Genomic DNA, 20,269 nt, shown 5'->3' on the forward strand with positions numbered 1-20,269 from the left:
CGCCCACATTAAGTCTTTGATTTACATGTGTTTTTCAACTCAGTTCATTTGCCAAAGGCTTGCTGGTATTTTAAAAACTGTAAAGTTGTCATTCTCACCCACAGACCCTCGTATTTTCAGCCAGCACGGAACCACTCTCATCTATTCTGGTTGGCTTTGTTTTTCCTTTTCTCATTTAACAACCTTTATGTATCAAATCTGGCAAGTCTATTAAGACTGTTATTGGGGGGAAAAAGTTCATCTGGAAAGGGAAAATAGACCAGAAAACGCTGGGTATAAATTTTGCACTTTCCCATGAGTTAAAGAATTTTAACTTTGGGTGGGCTTCACCTGCATTGTACTCTGACTACTGAATAAACGTTGCAGTATCTGTGGAACCCAATTTTCCCTATACCTGGCAGCAATATATTCTATTTCTCTTCCCACTGCGCATCTCAGAAACATTGGCCCATAGACTACGAATAGGAGAAAGGGATTGTGATTGACAGACTTACGGGAAGAGTGGCAAGATGTCAAGGAAGAGAAGGAGCTGGCATACCGTACCCCATGAGAAAAATGTGAGAGTCTGTTGAGTGCGAGGAATATTTAACACTGATAAAGCTAAATAATTCAAATCCAATTGGGGCTTGAATAATAACAGGAAACATAATGATTGCTAATTATAGAAGATACAATTGAATTGTTTTGTTTTCCCCTCTAGTTATCCAGGAATTACATTAAAAGATAACGAAAGGACAGATGGTGAGCTGTCTATCTAGAGAAAGATAGATAGGCAAACAGACAGACAGATGACAGACAGACAGATGACAGAAAGACAGATTGATAGGTGAGAATTACGTATAGAGAGATAGAAACTGATTAAATAGGTAGAGAGTAAGTATATTAGGTAGGTAGATGATAAATCATTCTTGGTATATAAGTAGATAATAAATAGGTAGATAAGATTAGATAGATGATAGATAAATGTTTATAAGGTGGATAGCTAAGTAGATGTCAGATCAAACACAAATAATCACTAGGTAGTAGTTAGAGAAAGACATGCAAACTCACAGATAGATAGACATATTGAGCCATGGTGGCACACATTATTAAATGCTGAAGACTGAGGCAGAGGATAGTGAGTTCAAGACCTTGTCTTTAGAAAAGGTACACACATACATAGATACAGACAGCATAGAATATTCAAGAGAGAGGTACTCTAAAACATTATAGTTAGTGCTGTGGTTTTAAATAGTATGTTGGATTGTAAAAAGCAGTTTTCCCCAATGGCTCTGATGAAAACTGCTGAGCACGGTTTCATCCAAGAGGCAGGACATTGAGCTGCCTGTCCTGTTTGTAGATCTGCAACTGTGTCAATCACTCACCCATGCCAAACACAGCATGGAGACAGCAGTAGGAGTACTCATGGCTATTCCAAAACTGGGAACTGGCATCTCTACTTGAAGAGTAGATTAAATGGAGGACCTTTATCCCCTTCACAGGTAAAAGGCTACAGATAGACTGTAAAATCAGTGCAGGTAGACTAGGGCTCAGTTGTAAGTGCTTCTGTAGATATCTGCTTTCCTCGTCTGCATTACTTACGTTTATTTGCATTGTTTTTGCTTAATTACATGTTGTGTTGCCTGTATCTTGCTGTTTCTGGAAAAAATGGCACTTAATGACGTGAAAGTAAACAGGTACCTGTCAGGAGTTGACAGTCTGTTGATTTATGTAAAATGGAGTCAACCAGATGTTCTAGAATACACTTCAGTGAGAATTAAAGAATTCTCGGAATACAATACTGCTTGTAATGCACAGGTAAAGACCCTTAAGAACACATTTATCCAGGAGCATTTCTGGATCTCACCCTTCACCACAGGGTTTAGAGCCCAGATCATAGCCAGGCCGCTGAAGCTCACCAGCACTGCTGCCCAAACTGGCTAGATGAAGAGGTAGAAAAGGTTGCCCATTGGACAGCTGTTCCTGGAGTAGGCTGAGCTTTCTGCATTGAAGCCTTAGAAGCCAAGAGTGGACACTTGTTATTGCCAGGGGATGCTGTCTGTCTGCTGCTGTTTCTGTGCATGTCACAGACAAGGGCAGAGCATACATCTAAGCCATTGCCCTCCTTAGGAGTTGGGTATATCCCATGTATGCAATTTTCTTTACAATAATGAAGTTGACTGCCATAGTGGTCACCACATCTTGGTTTGTTGCTTTGGGTGAAATGTCACTCACATTCTTCAGATCAGCTTATTACAAAAGTCCAGACCTCACCAGGTTGAGTCTCCAAGGTACAATTCTGGTTGTGGGATTTTGGTGGGCCAATACTCACACCCCTGAAGAGCTTTGGCTCATTCATTTATGACTAGAGTATGTTTGTGTGGGGAAACATAAATAAATAGCAAAATCAAAACAAGCTTGCATCTTTGGCAAGATAATAACCTCAAGGCAGGAGTGATTGGTGACCATCCTTGCTCCTTTTTGTTGTCTAGATGTTCACTGGCAAAGATGTGCTCCTTGCTAGATTGTTGAGTATATCAGAGTTTCCTGGCTGGCTACATCATGTTCTTTTGATAATTCAGGCTCCTGAGGTCAAGGTCATTGGTAGAAAGCTGGAAAAGAGCATACACTCTTATTAGCAGGAAGTGTACAACTACACATAATCTTGTCCTGTATTTTTTTTCACATCCTTCCTCTTTTGCAAATTCTTCTCTCAGAAGCACAAATGCTACTTTCCTGGTAGACCATTTGGACTCCAGTGACAGAGAAGAGCCTTGTTCTGCTGGAGTACCTGGGGCTTCCATGTGGGGCCCAGAGCGCATTCAGGAAGAGAGGACGCTGAGCATCAGTATGCAAATGAACATATCAACAGTCTGTCTTGTCAAAATCTATTGTGTCACAATTATTACCACAAGTCCCACTTTGCTGCCAGGGATTTTATATCCGTGACAGCTACAAGAAGATGAGATCTTCCCCCACATCCCTCCCCTTTTTCCTTTCAGGCATATGGCATACCAGCCCAGCAGGGTGAATCAATATACAGTGAGCCACGCCATTAGATGCAGCCCGAGGAACCACACTAAACATCAGTGAGAATCTTAAAGGAAATAGTGTCCCAAAGCGAGCCAATCTGCTGTCCCACCTGGCTGGCACTGCTTTGCTATGGAGACTTTCTCTTGACCGGGGAATGGTGTTCCAATACCTGCCCCTCCTGTTTGTCTTAGACATTGCTGCCAGTAGCAGCTTTGGTAAACCAGAGATGAGCCTTATCCCAGACAACGAGGACATGGAGCTGGACATGGGTAGCCCATGGTATTTAGTCCAGATATTTGTACTAACAGAAATGTCTTTCAGCCAACCCCAGAATGATCTGATCTTCCATTTGTCCACAGTTTTACATTCCAGGGAGAACTGGAACAAATAAAATAAAATAAAATAAAATTTAAACATATGCAAATTTAAGTCATGGATATTTTATTTCTGTAGAGTTGTTTAATTAAGCTATCATTTTATCTTCAAAGTATTCTTCTAAAGATCTCTAACTCACTGATTTCTTTTCTCAATGTTTTCCCCTCTCTCTCTCTCTCTCTCTCTCTCTCTCTCTCTCTCTCTCTCTCTCTCTCTCTCTCTCTCTCTCTCTCCGTGTGTGTGTGTGTGTATAATCTCACATATGTGCAGGTATACACACATACACACACACACACACACACACACACACACACATACAGACCTCTTTACCAACATATTACCTGTACAGCAGGTAAAGCTTTGCATTTGGAAGGATCCCTTCAAAGGTGGTAACATTTGTTCTTGAGTTTCATACCCCACCCAAGCATTCACAGACACATTATTTTATCTAACTATAAAATGAAGACATTGAATTAATCACTTCTGGATCCCATTGGAGAGTTTGGAGAGCTTACATTGTAGAATTGCTGAGAAATTTCTTAGAAGAGAATAAAGAAGTAACCCAGGGTCCTTCCTCCTCTAACCCAGTGGTCCTCAGCCTCCCTAATGCTGGGGCCCAAAACACAGTTTCTTCACATTGTGGTGACCCTGCAACCACAACATTATTTTGTTCCCTTCTCATAACTATAATTTTGCTACTGTTATGAATTATAATGTAAATATCTGAAGAGCTCTGTGAAAGGGACATTGACCCCCAAAGAGGTCGTGATCCACAGGATGAGAACCACTGTTCTAATTCCTCTTTGTGTGCTCTGCCCAAAGGCTGGGAAAAAAACCTGCTGTGAAGAACTGATCGCTGGTTAATGCATTTGGTTAAGCGGCATCAAGTGTAGGGCAGAGCCCCTCTTGTTCTGTCTTTGGAGTCTGTGTGGTGCCCTTAAGGACAGCATAGACCTCCTCTTGGGATTTCCCACTATCTGAAAGCATTGAAAGCTTGCAGTGCCAATTTTCTGCTGGATTTCAGGTCCCTACTGACCCTGCTTCCTAAGCTGGATACCTTTCTGTCCTAGCTACTTAACTGCTACCATAATCACCACCATGATCGAAAGCTCCTTGGAGACTAAAAGGTTTCATCTTACAGGTTGTAGTGTCTCTTGGAGGAAAACCAAGGCAGGAACTCAGGCAGGCACTTGAAGCAAAAATCACGAAGGCATTCTGTTGAATGGCTTACATGACCTCGCTTATGCTTAGCTAGCATTCATATAGCCTGAGATCCCTTGCTTGGGGATGGCTCTGCCCACCGTGGGCTGATCCTCTTATCTGTATTGATTAGCAACCAAGAAAAAGCCCCTCAGACTGGCCAGCTGGCCAACCTGATTGAGGCGACCCTTCAGTTGAGACTCAGATAGCCTTGAACTTTGTCAAGTTGAAAGCAAATGCTACTCGGGAGACTCCCCGCCTCCTCACCGGAGGTTGGGGTCCTAGGTTCTTATCTCTCAGCAGCTCTTTGGAACTCTTTCAGTGATTACTACTCTAGGAATTTTGGGGAGTCTCTTGCCTTCATTAGTTTTAGCTCTCAATCACCTCTCACCTTCTTATTGTCTTTGTCCTCCTTCAAAATCTCCATGGTCCCTGCCTCTAGCTACTCTCTGAATTCTTCAGCTCGCTCAGAGATGCAGAGTGAGGAGTCAAGGGTACAAAGCCGCAGGTATCACACTCAGCTGCGTTCTGGCTGCCAGGGACCAAGAGTCAGAGCTCCAAACACCACCAGCTCAGCCTGCTCTCCTTGTGGTGAAGACCACAGGAAGACTGTTCATCCAGGAGAAGGCTTTAATGGTTCTGATGTTGTAATAATCTGGCATAAGGTACACAGGTGAACCTTCGGGGACTGGGTCAAGTCAGACTGGGTCAAGTAAGACTGGGAAGTGGTAGGCTTAGATAGACAAATAAAGGTCAAGTCATCCTGTACTTAGATGGTAATTCCACCGATTATAATGCACCAGCCACAGGCTCTCTGTCTTGTCACTGAGAGGCGCTCCCTATTCTGTCTCGTGAGAACAGCTATCATCCAGAATTGAGGTCACGGAGGCTTGTCTTCACCAGAGTACTCTCTTCCAAAAGCCTGGGCAGTGTGCATGGCAGGGCTGCAACTGGAACAAGGGCTACTGAAGCAGGAATTCTGTCCTCTTGCTATGATGTTCACAGTATCCCTTGAAGCTAGAGTGGGGGTTCCTTGGATTGATGGTAGAGTATTCAAAATAGCTGGACTTCTCTGAGAGCTTCTGTTGACACTTGCTAAAACTCCCAGAAAAAAAACCAAAGGGTGCATATAATGAGAACCCAGAAAACAACATTCTTTGTGGTATTTAGTGTTGCTTCTTCCCCCTAACCACCTGCCCTCAGGGATGAGTCTGTGCCGGAACTACACTCAACCAGGAAATCACTTCAGATTCCTCACAGCTGAACACACCTGGCTGTTGTCTTCTTTCCTGTGTTCACTGTACCTACCCCACAGTCTGCTATGTGCACACTAACAGTATCAGATATCTGATTGATTCATTTGGGAAGAGCTTACATTTTAAAGTAGTTACGCAGAACAGTAACACGAGAGCAGTAATTTAACAGACTTATACCCAGCAAGTTGTTCCCATCTGGGTTATTCCCTCAAGTAATCTGTTCATAATCTTCTATTATGATGTCTCACGCTTCCTATGATAAAGGAGCATGACAAAATCAGAGATAAATGAACAAATGCTAGCCAAGTTGTAGCCATGCTCCCCTGTCTACTCAAAGACTTACTCAAAGGCTTATAAAGATAGTTGAAGACTTAGGGGAGAAAAAAGATGAAGACATCTACCAAGAGCAAAACTCACTCAGCAGAAGTGAAACAGGTTGATGTAGAACTCACAAAAGATGTGAGCACCTCACCGGTGAGTGTTGTAATGTCTTCCCAAAGCCCCCAGTCTTATTCCGGAAACAGAGGTGAGTTTGATAGGCCATCTTCTCAAGTATATCCATATGAAATGTATTAGTGGGTACTTGGTAAAAATCACTTAGTTTGGGTATAGTCCCCATAAAGTTAATGTTGTTTTAAATTCTTTTTTACTTTAAGGAATACTACCTAACAGCTGGACAGATGGCTAGGGGTTAAGAATGTTTCCTATTCTGCCACAGATTCTAAATTCAAACCCCAGCACTCACATCACATAGGGTGACTTACAACAACCTGTGATCCCAGCTCCAAGGAATACAATGATATATACAATAATACAATGGCCTCTTCATGGCTGGCTTCCACGGGTATCCATACACACACACACACACACACACACACACACACACACACACACACATACACACATACACACATACACACACACACACACATACACACACATACACACACATACACACATACACACACACATACACACACATACACACATACACACACACATACACACACACACATACACACACACATACACACACACATACACACACACATACACACACACATAAACATACACATACACACACACATACACACACACATACACACATACACACACACATACACACACACACATACACACACATACACACACACACATACACACACACATATACACACACACATATACACACACACACACATATACACACACACTAAGAAATGAATGAATATGTGTGTGTGTGTGTGTGTGTGTATTCCACTCCAAAATGCCAACCAGGCTCCATACCCAACATGTCACATGTAACTTCATCTTTTGGTCATTGTCCTTTACAGACATCAATAGCATCAGAAAGTCAGCTAATTGTGCATCAACAATCCACAAAGACAGATTTGTAAAAGATATTGTGTTAACTAAAGGAAAAAAATGTATGTTGGCAGAGACCTCATATGAAAGCAGCATAAAGAAGAGGAATTGGAAATACCTGACACGACTGTGCGTCTGTAATTGATAGGATATATAGCAATCTGCCTGAGAGCTTGCCTCTTCCAGCCCATTAAATACAAAAGAGCATTTCAGAAACAAGATCATTATCTATGAAAACAACAGACTAACTCCATCTAAATGAGCATCTACAGGGACATAAAGTTTGAGTTAAGTTATGACCCGGCTGCAAAATAGAATATCAGACAGCCATTAAAAATGAAGAAGCCTTTTGTGAATAAGCTGCAAAAGAAAACAGAGCGTGACTGGTGTAATGGGAGGCTGGAGGTTGCTCATTGGTTAATGGTATTAGCATCTCTGTTCCTAGCACCACTTGGTAACCCACAAACATTCATAACTCTAGTTCCAAGGCACCTGGTAACTTCTTTGGACTTCTGAGGGCACCAGGAATGTGAACTGGGACACATATATACACTCAGGCAAAAAAGAAAACCCTCATATGCATAAAAGAAAATAAATAAATCTTTTTTTAAAAAAATGGTGCATGTTACATTAAAAACAGTAGCAAGATAAAGAGGAACACACAGACACAAGCGCACGAGTGTGTTCATGCAGCCTTCTAAAAGAAAGGGTGTCGAATCAGAATATATATAAAATTTTATTTAAGAAAACTACAAACCAGAAGTGGATTAAAACGATTTCCCATGAACAGAATGGGTGGATAGATGTCTGGGCTGCACGCACAATGAACATTTTTAATTTATATTTTCACTATTTCATTTACTAGCTTTGTAAAATAATTTACATCAAATTAATTAAAAAGAATTAATATATGTATGATATAGTTGTTCTACTTTCAGTACCCGAGTCTGTGGAGCTTCTGAACACTAGAGTGCTGGCTAGTTTTCTCTCAGCGACACAAGCTACAGTCATCTGAGAGAAGGGAATTTCAGTTGGGAAGATGACTCCATAACATTGGCCTATAAGACTGGCCAAGGCTTTGGGGCAGTCTTGGTTAATAGTTGATGTGGATAGACTGTGCCTATGAGGACAAGGACATTCTTGGGCAGATGATTTTAAGTTGACTAAGGAAGCTTTCTTCCATGACTTCTGCTTCAGTTCCTGCCTCCAGGTTCTTGCCCTAATTGAATTCCTGTCCCTACTTTCTTCCATGAAAGACTGTTACCTGGAATTGTGAGATGAACTAAATAAACACTTTCATTCGTAAGTTACTTTTGGTCATGATGTTGTATCACAGCAATAGAAGAGTTCCTAAGATCAATGCTGGCCTGTGAGCAAAGATGTTCTCTGAGATCCCATTTCCTCAAAAGTCCTGGACATCGTGCAGACTCTCACAGTAGAAAGCCTGGAAGGCTTCCTGTTTGTTCTCCTCACATATTTATAAGGGATGTGAACTCTCAGCCTTCTGCTCCAGCTGCCATTCCTGCTGTCTTCCCACCATGATAGTCTCTTACCCCTCTGGAACTGTAAGCTCAAATAAACTTTCTTCTACAAGCTAACTTGGCCATTGAGTTTTATCACCGCAGTAGTGAAATAACTAGTATGTTGAGCAAGAATATTGGCAGGCAGGCAAGCCAGCTCAGCTAGTAGATAGCCAGCTAAGCAGAGGGCTAGCCAAAGGAGTCCAGGCACATACAGTGTTTACAGGGTTTGTGGTCCACCCCATCTTTAGTACCAAACCAGGGATAAGTTCAGCCCTCCAGGTAATGTGCCTCTTGCATGATGTCCAAATATGAAACAGAGTTTGTCTCTTTCTGCCCCTCTGCAACCTGGCATTGGGTGTGATAAACTTTGGACAAGGCCCTTCTCTCCAGCTTAAGGTTGTTTCTAGGGATGACTGTGAATTGTTTGTAGTGGTACTCCAGGAGGCCCAGGAAGTCAACATCCCATATGAAGGTGTCCTGAGGCACACAGTAGGTGGCAGAGTATGCAATTCTAGACTGGACAGCTGGAGCTCAACCCACCAGACACTCTACAAGGCACCCGTGAAATGTGACCAGTGCAGACTTAGTCACACTGACTTCCGTACGTCTATGGTTCTAGCCGAGCCTGAAATGCCACTAAGAAGGCATGAATGACTTTTAACAGTTTGAAATCCAGGGTGGAGGAACAGGAGCCTGGCAGTTTCAGAACCTATAACCTAGCCATGCTGTTACAGGTTGACTTGTGTCTTATAAGAGTGTGTGCAAGCCATAACTCCAGTGCTTCAGAACATGACCTCATTTGGAGACAGTCACTGCACATGCAACTGGGGCAGAGATCACCCTGGAGTACCCAAGACTTGAGTATGAGTATGGCTGGTGTTCTTTCAAAAAGGCATAGGATAAAAGCTCACATACAGGTGGACATATGTTGACAGAGTCGGAGCATGGAGCCCAGCAGCTGAGAGAGGCAAGGAGGACTCTACTTGGATTCAGAGGGACCACTAGACTGTGCACACCTTGACTCTAGACTCCTGGCCCCAAGAGAAGAGCCATTTCAGGGCTTTACCAGGCTTTTGTTGTATCCTGCTTTATCAGTCTTCAGAAGTGCTAGGGCAGGACCCTGAAGCTACACTTTAGATCTCTCAGCAATGTGTGACTGGAAAAGGCAGAGTGGAAGTCTCAGGAAAGGACAGGTGGGGACAGAGTGAGCTCGGAGAAAGAGTCAGGGATACTGGCTGCCCAAGTTGCAGCATCCATGAGTGTGGCAGCTTTGCTTAGGCATACAGAGAGCAGAAGACACTAGTGGAAGTGAAGCATCATGGGAAAATGAGGCTGATAGATTCTTTATAACCTATCTGAAAGGCTAATTAGAAAGTCAATAGTTATCCTTCAAGGAGTGGCAGGGACTGTGCCCAGTGCTGGCATGCTTCTCTCTCCATTGCAGAGTGCTGCCTACCCTTGTTTGTGATGCAACAGGCGGTCTGACATCCGTTTCCTCCCCTTTAAAATGTAGCATAGATCTATTTAAAACAATATTAGTCTTGGCATGGTTTAGCTCTTGTGTACGCGCCTGTCAAAGACATGAAAGAGGAGGAAGAGGGAAGACGTCCTTGGCTCAGACTATCCCTGATTTATGTGACAAAAATCCGCATCTGCCAATGTTTGCTGAGGAACGGGGCAAGCTTGGATCGCATCATGCAATTTGTAAACATATTTAAATGGAAAGAAAATGTGTTACTTATGCTCTGCCTCATGAATGCTCTTGAGTCTGGATTGGAAGTCAGGAAATAGTGTGGGAAGAGTCCTAAAAGCATTGCAGGACCCCAGGGAGAAGAAAGCAGCAGTTGCCTTTTGTTTGTGGTGTTAGTGCTTGTGTGTGTTAGTGTGTGTGTGTGTGTGCATGTGAGTGTGCATGTATATGTGTGCAAGTGTACATATGCATGTTTCCCCATATGTGCATGAGTATGTGTGCATATGTGTATGTGTGCATATGTTTGAGTGTGTTGTATACATGTGTGTGTGTAGGCATTCATGGGGGACAGAAGTAGTGTGTTCCCATGTACACACGAGCTCCCTCAGGTGCTGTTGTTGCCCTCCTCAGGAGCTGCTCACTTTTCTTTGTATCCAGAATCTCTCGATGTCCTAAGATTCCCCCATTAATCTAAGCTCATAATGATTCCCATTATTGAAGGCTCAGTCCACAACGCAGCATGTAAACCGCCTACCCTATCCTCCTATTTAGTACAGAGATTGACTACAAGGAGGCAGGGCCTTCTAGACCAAGCAGGGCAGGGGAACTGCACACAGGAACTCACAGCAGCTGTGGCAGCACACACGAGACCTGGGCAAGCCCAAGCCAGACCAAATCCCTCTCCCAATAGAGAGGGGAGTGGGTCAGGAAGTCCTACCACCTGCCAAGGAGCAGTTGGTAATTGATAGCTGTTGGGATAAGGTCCATTTTCTCTAAGAGTGCGATCTCTAGTAAGTCAGCTACACTCTATCAAAAGATAGCCACATATCCAAGAATTTCTAGACAGCACAAATTGGTCTTGATGGGAGGAGAACAGAGGACCAGTAGCTGGGTAGGTAGGGAAGCAGGGATGGATTTGGGAAGACTTGAAAGAGGAAGGATAATATCAAAGCACATTGTATAAAATTCTCAAAGAATTATTTTTTTTTTAAGATTCCCTCTGGCATAAGCCTCTCCATAAAAGGCAAATTTTCCTTCCTGGCCACATCAGGATCCTGAGATTTTTATGCCTTCTGGTGTTCCTTGAAATTTGTGAACAGCCAGATCAAATCACTCTTTTAGCAATAGACATTTGGAAAACACCATGTCAAACTGTCCCGTACTCAGTCTTACAGCTTCTCCACACCACCGATTTACATCCTTTGATGTTCTAAAGGACCCAGCTACAGACAGGATGCAGCAAACACAACTCTAAAATGGCCACATTCAGTAATGCATACAGACATGACACCCCAAACACCACCCCAAAATAGTTAGGTTCAGGATCATGTAGTGGTACACACACCCTTTGGTCAAATGTTCCCTGAACTTCCGTGTTCTAATACAGACCCAAGGATGAAACTCACCATTGGCTTCCTGGGTTTCTGAGATTTACAGTGTAAACTTCTTCCTTTGTCCTACCCCAAGCAATCTGTGTTGTTCTGGGAAGGGACCCAGAACAATGTAAAGGTTTACTCTGTGTTTTCTGTGATTTTTTTTCCATCTGAATATTCACCACACTGTGATTACTCTGTGCTCTGCCATGGGGTGTGTGCATAGTATGGGACAGTGTTCTAGACATACATTTGTTCTTGGCATCTGTCCCATTACCTTAAGTGTACTTTCTGCTGGTGAATTTATGTCTTCTGAGTCCTTCCCAGAATGACACAGATTGCTTGGGGTAGGACAAAGGAGGAGGTTTGTGTTATGAATCTCAGAAATCCAGGAAGCTAATAGTGAGATCCATCCTTGAAGCTGTATCATAATGCAGCTGGAGCCATCCTCAACCTGGCATGGATTTCACCTTGTAGAACAAAAGTAAATAGAGAATTTTAAAATTCATCCTAGAAGGCTGGCTAGCTGGAAAACACAATTCCAAACTAGCCACTTTTCCATCTTATTGCTTCTCCTAACTTTACCATGACATAGCAGTCTCTCTCTCTCTCTCTCTCTCTCTCTCTCTCTCTCTCTCTCTCTCTCTCTCTCTCTCTCTCTGTGTGTGTGTATGTGTGTGTGTGCATGAGTGTATGTGTGTGTACATGAGTATGTGTGCACGTGTGTGTGTGTGTGTGCACACGTGTGTATGTGTGCACTGTGTGTGTGTGTGGCATGTGTAGTATTGGCATATGGTATGCCTTTGTATACACACATATGTCATGTGCACACACATTGGTGTGGAGGTCAAAAAGTGACATTGGGAGTTTCGTCCTCCATCTTTCTCTGCTTTATTTTTTAAAAGCTCTTTGAACCAGAACTTGCCCATTGGTTAAATTAGCAAGCTCTGAGGGTCCTCTGTCTCCACCTCTCTAGCACTGCCATTACAGACACATACACCCACCAGTTTTATGTGGAGGCAGGAGATTCCAGCTCATGTCCTTGAGTGAGCACGGCACTTACCTCTCCAAAGGGGACATCACCCAGCTCATGCCCTCACTGTAGGTAATTCCACAACTGAGCCATCTACCCAACCCTGGTAATGCTGTATATGAACACTATTCAACTATTACATCTCACCATGAACAAATTATTTTTTTTTCTTGGAACAATGATTAAAGGAAAAACTTTCTTCTTAGATCCCAGATGCTCACAGATGTTAGGTAACTACCCAGAGATATACAACTAAGCCTGAGACTATCTCTTCTAGTACACTGGCTTCTTTTTAGTATGGACCCTGATGCTTGGATCTCACCAGAGGCCAATTAATTTAGAACCAGAATCTCTGAGCACTGTGTTTTGAAAAGTCCCCTAAATAGACGTTAAGAATTTAGGGTTAAGGACATTGTTCTGACAGAAGAAACTGCCCTCCACCCAGTTCCACATCATTGTCTAGCAAAAATCAACTCTCCTGTTCTTAGCATCTCATTCAAGGGTGGCCATGAAGATTAAGTGAATTAACACATGTAAGGGGTTCACATCTGTGGCCAGCACAGTGCCTCTTCGTGGAAGTAGCTATCATTGCCATTATCTTGGTCATCAGGAAAGAACATTTTTTGAGCAACTTGAGTGATCGTCAGTCTTTGAAGTTCCAACTTGGCTGATGACATTTTCTGATAGTGTCATCCTTTCTGGTGTCAACGGAAAGTCATAGAGAACTGTGAGAGGGAAGGTTGGGGGACCTGGGATAATCACAGCCCAGTTTTATGGAAATTCTTTAGTAATCATTTACCTGAGAGTGACCTATGATGCTTCAGAACTCAATGTCCTGAATGCAAGCAGGGGACCGAGAACATGGTCCAGAACTGGCCATCCTGAGTGTGATCAGGGGACCAAGAGCATCATCAATTTTCCCCTGGAAGAAGGGAATGAGCAACATTCTGGAATCCACATAACATTTTACTTTATAGAAAATTAATTAGGTCGACAAACTTTCTACACTAGTACAAGGCATCCATTTAACCAAGCATTGTCAGTCCTTCAGTGTGGCAACTAGGTGGGTTTTGTTGACACATTTTTTATAATTTTTTTTTTTTTTTACAAATCTCCTTATGTGCCAGAAGTTACAAAATCTTGAAAGTAAGTAAACATAAGTCTATTCCCAGGAACTATTCCATTTAATATGCTTCTTAGAACCTATTAATTGATCTGGATGGCTATTTCTTATTAACATAATCCTTGAGCTCCTGGAAACTAAACTGTAAATGAAGACCCTGAAACCCTTTACACAGAGAGTGAACTGTGGGACCTGGTGGCAGTTCCTTTTTCCCCAAGGCCAGATGGTCTGAAAATGGGAGGAGCTGAGAGATACCTGAGTTCTGACCAGGAAACAGGGAAAAGGTAAAATATCAAGCCAACAACACTATAAGTCTCCAGTTCTCTTATAGAGAAGTTCTACGGGGTTCTGGTCAAGAAGAATGTTAAATTGGACTTCATCAATACTGAAGGCTTCTACTTCTAGCAGGGTACCATTAAGACAGTAATTGGATAAGTCACAGATTAGGGGGGAAAGCCTTTGCTATGCACATGACTGACAAGTCATTTGGATTCAGAACGTGAGGAAGAAGTCCTGAAAAGCAAGGCAAACACATTAACAATGAAAGTCATGCATGATGAAGCCTTATAAGTAACAAATGCATACAAGGTTAAACCAGCAGAGCAACAAAAGACAATATACTGAGCTGAGAGAAAGAAGCTCAACACAGCAGGACATATGATGATGTTTTCTCTCATATGTGGGAAGTGAAAGAGGACCCATGAGAAGGAGTGAAGATCTAAAGGGGGAGAGAGTAAGAGAGCACAGTGGTTGATGGGAGTGGGCCCATAGGTCTACAGGGACATGTGTTTGAATGCTCGGTTCCTGGTTGCTGGAACTGTTTGGGAAGGATTGGAAAGAGTGGCCTTGCTGGAGAAGGTGTGCCATCGAGGCCCAGCTTTGAGGTTAGAAAGGACTCAGGCCAATTCCTGTCAGCTGTCTTTGGCTCCAAATTCAAATCAAGATGTGAGTCCTCAATTGTTCCAGTTGTCATGACTTTGCTCAGCCATCATGGACTCTAACCCTCTGAAACTGTAAGCTCTTGATGTCTTATTACAGCAATAGGGAAGTAACTAATGCAAGGAGTAATGGTGGGAGAAAAAGAGAAAATCTTAATTATAAACACACACACACACACACACACACACACACACACACACACACACACCATGAAAGTGGAAGAGTAATGGAGGGAGAAAATATGACAAGGTGCATTGGCATATCCTTATGAAACTATCATAGTGAAACATAGACTGAACAACCACTAGAGACATTCAAAGTTTTCTCAAAACATAGAAGCATGTGTGTTTGCTCAGCAAGAGTCAGTTGGGGACTCCTCTTGTCCCATTTGCTGTGTAGAGGATGGAGCAATGAAGAAAGCTGCCAAATGCCTTTGCTCTCAATCCATCACACTAACAGTGAGTGAGAAGGAGCTGGGGAGGCTTCCTGTCCTCCTCAGCAGACAGGAGAAGCAGCCCTATCTTCAAGACTGGCTGACTGGCACTTCTGTTGAGATTGGAAGACTCCAAAGTGTTGCTGGGTACACACACTCAGATCCTTCTTCTGAAGTATCTTTGCAGAAGGCCTCGATGTACGAAGGCACACATTGTTCCCATTATGCATGAGGAATACAAGTGAGACGCATGCATTTAAGATAAAATATCACAAAAAATAATTTTGCCTATCAGACTTTCTTTAAAGAATGTATTTTAACACTGTTTTATTTATCTCCCCATTTCTTCACTTATTCCTGTAATATTTTTAAGGAAGTGAGGAGTGGAATGATTTATGCATTTACGCTTAAATTGATTAATTAGAAGCTTTGAATTCCTCACACAAAATCCTGCTCACTAAAGTTTTTTTTTTCCTTTACCTTTGTAAATGATTGTAACTAAAATTAGGGAACAGCATGTGTCAGAAGAACTACTATTTTCTCCCTTCTTTTGTCTTGGTTTGGTGAATAGCAATGATGACCTTGCAAAAACAAGCATTGGTACCAGAAGAAGTGTGAATTGCAAAGCACATGTCACGTGAAAGTCACGATGTCCCCGCTACATCTTTTAATGCCTTTAAGTCCCCTTGAGCACCACAGGTCAAATGTAAATTTCATCATGAAATGAGATTGAATAAATGGCCAACTCCTTGAGAAATCTGTCTTCCTTACCTGGCTCCACATTGCTTCCTCTAATCATGTTTAAGACACCACTTTCTGACAGTGCTTTCAAAGAATGTTTAACAGAGAGAGTATCGTTCTCAAAAAGGAAAATAGACAGTGACAGCGTTTCTGGTTAAAATCCTGTGATTGCATTTACTGAAGAACATCAACAGTCAAATAAGGTCACATTAAGAAAACTTGTTGAAGGAAACAGAAAATTTAATTGGAGGTATAGATACCATGATTTAATAATTGGAGGCAACCTTAGACACGGTAATAGTGTCTTCCATAGTGGCCAACATACCTTACAGATATACTTTTTGTTTCTAATCAATTAATTAATTAATTAATTTGTTTACATCCCAAGCACTGCCCTCCCTCCTGGTCGCCCCCTCACATAGTTGTAAGGAGCCGCCTTCACATTCGCCATTACAAGATGGCGCTGATGGCACTGGCACCTGTGTTCTAAGTAGTAAACAAGCAAGCTGTGCATGTGCCGGGGTAGCTTCCCACCCCATGTGCTCTGCCTTCCCTGTGACGACAACTCCAGCCGATGGGCTGCAGCCAATCAGGGAGCGACACGTCCGAGGCGGAGGACAGTCCTCCATAAAAGGGAGAGGGCTCCGCCATTGCTCTCTCTCTCTCTCTGGCTCCCTCTCTGGCTCTCTTCGCCACTGGCTCCTGATGGGGTAAGCAATAAAGCTTGTGCTGCAGAAGATTCCGGTTGCCCTGAGCGTGTTCTTACCAGAGGGGACAAAAAAGCGCGCGCAATAAATGGTGCTGAAACCCGCGAGCTACTGCATCACGGGGAAGGAGCGGTTAATGAAGTGTTCCCGGAAAACAGACTGTTGAGAAGGATCCAGTGTGGATTCAGAACTCTTCAGCTGGGAAACTGTGGTAATGAAGTGTTCCCGCAAAACAGACTGTTGAGAAGGATCCGGCATGGGTTCAGAACTCTTCAGCTGGGGAACTGTGGTAATGAAGTGTTCCCGCAAAACAGACTGTTGAGAGGGATCCGGCATGGGTTCAGAACTCTTCAGCTGGGGAATGGAGCGGAACCAGAACTGTGGGGATGGGACGCGCGTTACAGCTTTACAAGGTATGTCTGGTCTTGAACTTTCTCTAGTGTTAAAAGCCTTTTTGTTCCTTTTCATATGTCAACAAGTGGTTAAGGCAGGGTGGAAAATTCTGGACAAAATTCAAGACAGTCTATCAGAAGTAAAGCGGAGAGAGAGAGCAGGAGCAAAGAGGAAACATGGTGCACCAAATAAGTACACAGGCCTTTCCACGGGTCTTGAACCCGAAGAAAAGTTAATGTCAGGGAAGAATACCTGGGGAGAGATTAGAAGGAAAGAAGAGAAAAAACAAAGGAAAAAAGAAAAGTTAATGTCAGGGAAAAATACCTGGGGAGAGATTAGAAGGAAAGAGGAGAAAAGAGATGAGTTTAAAGAGCCAGTTCTTAGTAGCTGTAAATCAGATGAAAAAATTAGCCCTTCTGAGAAAACAGACTTAGAGGAGGGAGCAACTCGTTATGAGAGAGAAATGCGAGCTTATAGGTAAGAAAAAAGCCAAAAGCGGCTGGCAAAGGCCAGCTTGCTGCTCGGCCTTTGGGCAGTCGGCTTCAAGGTCATAGTGCACCTCCGCCCTATGTGGAGCCCCCGCCCTGCATAGTACATCAGCCCTGCGCAGAGAGGCAGTGTGCAGACTCGTTCATTTCAAGAGAGACACAAAGGAAGATGCAACAGGCATTTCCGGTCTTTGAAGGAGCCGAGGGTGGGCGTGTTCATGCTCCGGTAGAGTACAGGCTTGCCGGCATGGCACTAACTCCTGCCGACTGGCAAATGATTGCAAAAGCCGCTCTCCCCAATACGGGCAAATATACGGAATGGAGAGCTCTATGGCAAGAGGCTGCACAAACGCAGGCCCGAGCAAACGCTGCTGCTTTGACTCCAGAGCAGAGAGATTGGACTTTTGACAGGTTCAAACCTTGGCAGCCACATCCAATGATTGGGCAGTTTTAGTTACCTCCTTTTCAGGACAAATAGATAACCATTATCCAAAACATCCAATTTTACAGTTTGCCCAAAATCAATCTGTTGTGTTTCCACAAATAACAGTAAGAAACCCACTTAAAAATGGGGTTGTGGTATATACTGATGGATCAAAAACTGGCATAGGTGCCTATGTGGCTAATGGTGAAGTAGTATCCAAACAATATAATGAAAATTCACCTCAAGTGGTAGAATGTTTAGTGGTTTTAGAAGTTTTAAAAACCTTTTTAGAACCCCTCAATTTTTTAGAAGTGGCTGGAGTGATTAAGCCTTCCAGTAAAATTGCCAATATTTTTCAGTAGATACAATTAGTTTTGTTTGCCTCTCCTTTAACTGGAGAAAAGGCCTCACATGTGATTCAACATTGCCTTAAGGCATGGAGTGCTTGGGGAAAACCCAAACTACTTAAGACTGATAATGGACCAGCTTATACATCTCAAAAATTCCAACAGTTCTGCTGTCAGAAGAACGTGACCCACCTGACTGGACTTCCATACAACCCCCAAAGACAGGGTATTATTGAGCGGGCGCACCGCACCCTCAAATCCTATCTAATAAAACAGAAAGGGGGAGTCGAGGAGGCTCTACCCCGAGTACCAAGAGTGTCTGTGTCTACAGCACTTTTTACACTCAATTTTTTAAATCTTGATGCTCATGGCCATACAGCGGCTGAACGTCATTGTTCAAAGCCAGATAGGCCCAAAGAAATGGTTAAATGGAAAGATGTTTTAAGTAACAAATGGAAAGGACCGGATCCTATTTTGATAAGATCCAGGGGAGCTGTTTGTGTTTTTCCACAGAATGAAGACAACCCATTTTGGATACCAGAAAGACTCACCCGAAAAATCCAGACTGACCAAGGGAATACTGATGTCCCTCGTCTTGGTGATGTCCAGTGCGACAACAACAAAGGGAGAGCAGCGTTGGGAGATACAGAATTGGACGGCTAAATTTGAACAGACCCTTTGAAAATTGAGACTTGCCCCACGCACTTGGACCTGTCCCTGACCTAAGGACTATCTTTTCAACATTTTCCTTCTTTAAAGAATGGGTGGGGGTGGAATTATTTGGAGCTGTTCTTTGCTGTGGATTAGTGTTGCTTCTCTGATTGGTCTGTAAGCTTAAGGCCCAAATTAGGAGAGACATGGTGGTTATTTCCCAGGCGCTTGCAGCACTAGAACATGGTGCTTCCCCTGATATATGGTTATCTATGCTTAAGCAATAGGTCGCTGGCCACTCAGCTCTTGCACCCCACGAGGCTAGTCTCATTGCACGGGATAGAGTGAGTGTGCTTCAGCAGCCCGAGAGAGTTGCACGACTAAGCACTGCAGTAGAAGGGCTCTGTGGCATTTATGAGCCTATTCTAGGGAGACATGTCATCTTTCAAGAAGGTTGAGTGTCCAAGTGTCCTTCCCCCAGGAAAAACGACACGGGAGCAGACCAAGACCCCTTCGGGTGATGAGCCTGGGAGGAGGTTTTGTGTAAAGCCCCTATTTTACACACTGGGGATTTGACCTCTATCTCCACTCTCATTATTATGGGTGGCCTATTGCTCTTAAATAAAAGAAAAGGGGGAGATGTAAGGAGCCGTCCTCACATTCGCCATTATAAGATGGCACTGACACCTGTGTTCTAAGTAGTAAACAAACCATCTGCACATGCGCTGGGGTAGTTTCCCACCCCATGTGCTCTGCCTTTCCAGTGATGACAACTCTGGCTGATGGGCTGCAGCCAATCAGGGAGTGACACGTCCGAGGCGGAGGACAGTCCTCCATAAAAGGGAGGGGGCTCCGCCATCTCTCTCTCTCTCTCTGGCTCTCTTCTCCACTGGCTCCTGATGGGGTAAGCAATAAAGCTTGTGCTGCAGAAGATTCCGGTTGCCCTGAGCGTGTTCTTACCAGGGGGAAGTAAAGCGGCGCGCAATACATAGTCACTCCTCCATGCCCCCTCCCCTTCACCTTTAAGAGGGTGCCCCACAGGGTCTACCTCCACCCTGGCTCATCACATCTCTACAGGATTAGGTGCATCTTCTCCCACCCACCGAGGCCAGACAAGACAACTGTCTGCTACGTATGTGCCAGGGGCCTCAGAACAGTCCATGAATGCTCTTTGGTTGGTGGCTCAGTCTCTGAGA

Source organism: Mus caroli, unplaced genomic scaffold (assembly GCF_978045245.1).
Source record: "Mus caroli unplaced genomic scaffold, Mus_caroli_1 scaffold_19, whole genome shotgun sequence".
In the NCBI taxonomy this organism is placed as follows: domain Eukaryota; kingdom Metazoa; phylum Chordata; class Mammalia; order Rodentia; family Muridae; genus Mus; species Mus caroli.